General features: G+C 40.6%; 1 long non-coding RNA gene across 1 annotated transcript; it reads left to right on the top strand.

Moving 5' to 3' along the window:
* The first annotated feature begins 831 nt into the window (after window positions 1-831).
* On the top strand, window positions 832-2,642 carry LOC132602268 (uncharacterized). The gene is made up of 3 exons (XR_009567697.1): window positions 832-969; window positions 1,611-1,682; window positions 2,589-2,642. It is a non-coding gene; the product is annotated as an uncharacterized LOC132602268 (long non-coding RNA).
* The last annotated feature ends 1,773 nt before the right edge of the window (window positions 2,643-4,415 follow it).

Raw genomic sequence — 4,415 nt, 5'->3', positions numbered from 1 at the left:
CAGCCCATTTTCTCCCCGTCAGGACTACTTATTCCGCCGAGGATTATGCCAGGCTTTATATTAAAGAGATAGTGAAGCTTCATGGAGTTCCTATATCTATTATCACTGACAGAGGTGCTCAGTTCACGGCGAACTTCTGGAGATCTTTTCAGGAAGGATTAGGGACTCAGTTGAGCCTGAGCACAGCTTTCCATCCTCAGAGTGACGGACAGGCTGAGCGCACTATCCAGACGCTTGAAGATATGTTGCGAGCCTGTGTTATTGATTTCAGAGGTAGCTGGGAGGATCACTTGCCATTGATTGAATTTTCTTATAATAACAGCTACCATTCCAGCATTCAGATGGCTCCGTACGAGGCTTTATATGGTAGGAAATGCAGGTCACCTATTGGCTGGTTTGATATTGGCGAGACAGAATTAATCGGCCCAGATATGGTCCAGCAGGCAGTTGATAAGGTGAAACTTATCCGAGAGCGACTATTGGCAGCCCAGAGTCGACAGAAATCATACGCTGATAAACGGCGTCGTCCTTTGGAATTCCAGGTTGGTGATTGGGTATTTCTAAAGGTATCGCCTATGAAAGGCGTAATGCGATTCGGCAGAAAGGGTAAGCTTAGTCCGCGTTATATTGGGCCTTATCAGATTATTAGAAAAATTGGGAATGTCGCCTATGAGTTAGATTTGCCATCTGATTTGGAAGCGGTACATCCGGTATTCCATGTGTCTATGCTCCGCAAATGCATTGGTGATCCCTCCAGAATATTTCCTGCGGATGATATTCAGGTGACGGAGCAGTTATCTTATGAGGAGCAGCCCGTAACTATTTTGGACCGTCAGGTACGGAGGCTCCGTAATAAGGATGTAGCCTCTGTTAAGGTACTGTGGCGGAACGAGAATAGGGAGGAAATGACCTGGGAGTCCGAGGAAGAAATGAAGAAGAAATATCCTCATCTGTTCCCTATGCCCACAGGTAACCTTGAATCCCTACTTAATTTCATTTCAATGCCAATCGTATGTCATATATGTTGTTTGTAACCATGAACTCCCCCAAAGTGTTTTCAAACCCTATAAGATTAATTTTACATTCGAGGACGAATGTTCTAAAGGGGGGGGAGGATGTCATATCCAGTGTTTTCACACCTTTGGAAAATTGGAAATAATTTGGACTTGTAGGAAATAAGGTCATATTGAATTTATGTAACCCATGAGTTGTTCATGAACGAATATTAATGTGGAAGTGTTGAAGAAGGCCAAGGGCAAAAATTGGAATTTCGGAAATTAGTTTCGGGAATTACAAATGGGATCTATAAGTCATTGGGCCAAAATAATTGAATGAAAAATTTAGGCCCAACACTTAAGGGATGGCCGGCCATGTAGGCCCAAAACCCACCAATTTAATGAATATTTTCCATGTGTTGGAATTAATATATGAAGCCCTTATCTATTGGAATATTCAAGAAGCATAGAAAAGAAAGAACAAAACAAAAGAAGAGCAAAAATTGAAGGGAATTCGGCCAAACCCTCACAAATTCACCTTCAAAAATCTTGCTCCAAAAATTATTATCTTGTGGTTTGTCTACTAAATTAAGTGTCCTTTACAACTTGGTGTAGTTGGTTTGGAAGAAAGAGGACTTGTTTCTTCAAATTGACAACTCACTCAAGTGAAGAAGATTGGAGAAAAAGGTAAGAACTCATCCCTTTTTATTATGTTATGAAGGTTTGTTTGTGTTGTAGTATGTAGGGATGAGTAGAAAGTATGGAAATATGGAAGTTTGCAAAGTGGGTATATAGATATATATGTAGCCGTGTGTGTGCAATGTGGTGTAGGCAAAAATGAGTTGAATTTTATGTTGTATTCTAATTGTGGTTATGGTGGGAATTATATTGGAAGTGGAAGTTAAATTAATTTGGTTGAAGTTGTAAAATGGGCACTTGGCCGTGTGGCACTTCTTGAAGAAATGGGAATGAATTAATGTTGTTTAATATGTTAGTGGTGTTGTTGTGATCCTTGCAATGTAGATGAAGGTAAAATGATGTAAGTTTGCATTGAAATGGAATGTAGTGGCTTATGTCATTTTAGAATGATTTTATGACATTATGAAAATAAAGTTATTAAGTTGCAAATTATGATGAGTATTGATGAAGTTGGAAGCTAGAAACATATTATGAGTGTGTTTGTTAAAGATTAGAAGTTTCGGACAAGTTATGACTTTAGCGGAAAGTTTGTATATTATGTATATCGTATGAATATTTTGTGGAAATGCTATGAAATGCTTTTAAACTATGTTGTGGTGATCTAGATTGATAATGAATGTGAAATCGTTGAGCTTAGTTTGAAAGTTAAGGTTAAAGTGAATGTTATGGCATTATGTCGGCAAGTAGAACTAGTTATGTCATATTGTGTTTTGTATTGATTGCGGTTGTTGTGGGTGTTGTTGTTGGGTTGTTGTTGATTGATTTGGCCGAGTTGAATTCTCGGGGGTGCTATATGTATAGGGGAAATGCTGCCGAAATTTCGGTAGACAAATAAGAGTTGAATTGAATTTGTAGCATCTATAACTTACAATTGGTAAATGTGACCATTTGCAGATTTTCGACGAAACGGAGAGTGAGCTTGGATAGGCTTAAAAAGCTCAAAAGGTATGTAAAGCTACCCCGATCCTTCTTTTGGCATGTCTAAGTGTTTTAGGATCGGATTCGGGCCTCAAAAGACCTTCTTGGCCATCGGAATCCGCAAGAGAAAATCTCAGTTTTTCCCTCAGTAGAATTGAACCATTCTGATATGCTTTTCCTGAAAGTATGTAGACTTTCTCTAAACTCCTTGAAAAGCTATAGAATGTCCGTAGAACCTTTATAGGTGACCCCATAAGCTCAAAGGGTGTAATTTGAGCCCACCGCCTTGCTTGTTCCGAGGTGGGCCCGCTATTCCCGGTTTTGCCCTTAATGTACGAAAGTCCCCTCTTTGAACGATTTTTGAAAGAAATGTTTCGACTACCCTTTTAATTACCTAACTAATATGGTTTTAAATATTCCATTAAGTCTGATAAATTGTTTTGATACTCGAAACTCATTTACTATGATTCCTTCCGACTTCATCGGATCGGTTTGTCTTTGATATGCCTCATCGAGTCTATGGAAACATTTATGATAATTTACTTGCATTAGTTTCTCACGACTCTATTCGTGGATACCCCAATGTTACCCACACTGAGCCCGGGCCAGGATATGTTGTCAAGCGTGATCCTCTGCATTGTTCATCGTGCCTCGATGTGAGGGGGCAGGTATACGCGTACATGGGTTTGTGGAGTATGCTGTGCCATGTACGCTTGTTCTGATATGATTTACTATGGCCATCTGCTATGATATGTTATGTTATGGGGTTATGCCCCTATTCTGATTCTTCTGTGTTGTGGCACCAGCGTCGGGAGGGTGGCCACGTTCTGTCGGCCGAGTCCCTTGGCAGGGGCCGGATTTGATATGACATATGTTCTGTACACACTCTGCATGTTTTGGAAATATGTATCTGATACTTTGGATTTTCCATTTACTTTCTGTATGTTCTGCACCAGTTATGATTTTGTTTCTGCAACTCAGGCTTTACATATTCAGTACATATTTCGTACTGACCCCCTTTTCTTCGGGGGCTGCGTTTTCATGCCGCGCAGGTACCGACGACAGGTTTGCTGATCCGTCTGCTTAGGATCTCATTCTGCTATTTTTGGAGCGCTCTTTTATTCAGAGCCATCTTTTGGTATAGTCTGTCACTTCTATATATGTATATTCTCGTTCATGGGTACGGCGGGGCCCTGTCCCGTCATAGGATTCTGTTGGTTTGTTAGAGGTCTGTGGACATGTTGTGGGTTGGGATCTTTCTGTACAGTTGGGTGCTTATGTTGTGTTTGGGCGATCCCATTCGCCGCGGCGGCCGGTCCGCATATATTTAGATGTTGCTTTGTTGGCCCTGTGTGGCCTTTGTTGGTATTTTCTGCGTGCAGGATATGTGGGATAGTCCATAAAACAAAGGAAACTCTGCCAAAAGTTTTCTAAAAATTAGCTAAATTTGAAATGAAGCCTTGTCGGCTTCTGCCATATACTAGAATGCGTTTGAGTGCCCAGATCGGGCACTAGTCATGGCCTACGGGGTTGGGTCGTGACAATAGTTGAACAAGTCTTGAGTGGAGCTTCTTCTCTAGTGCCGAAACCCTATCTCCTCTCTTTTGGTTTTGTTTGAGGAAGATGAACTTTACTTAGGTTTCATACACTTTGATTCATGGATTATGTGTTGTTGATCTTAGTTCCCCTTTGATATCTCTTGTAGTTGAAGTGTAGGAAGGGTTCTAGATGGTTCTTGAAGTGTAGAGTGAGAGTGGAATGACAAATGAAATGAAAAAGGGGTCCTTATACATAAACTTAAAT

The sequence above is a fragment of the Lycium barbarum genome, chromosome 7 (genome assembly GCF_019175385.1).
Source record: "Lycium barbarum isolate Lr01 chromosome 7, ASM1917538v2, whole genome shotgun sequence".
Taxonomy (NCBI): domain Eukaryota; kingdom Viridiplantae; phylum Streptophyta; class Magnoliopsida; order Solanales; family Solanaceae; genus Lycium; species Lycium barbarum.
The sequence above is the reverse complement of the archived record's forward strand: the minus strand, read 5'-3'. Positions and strand labels throughout refer to the sequence as shown.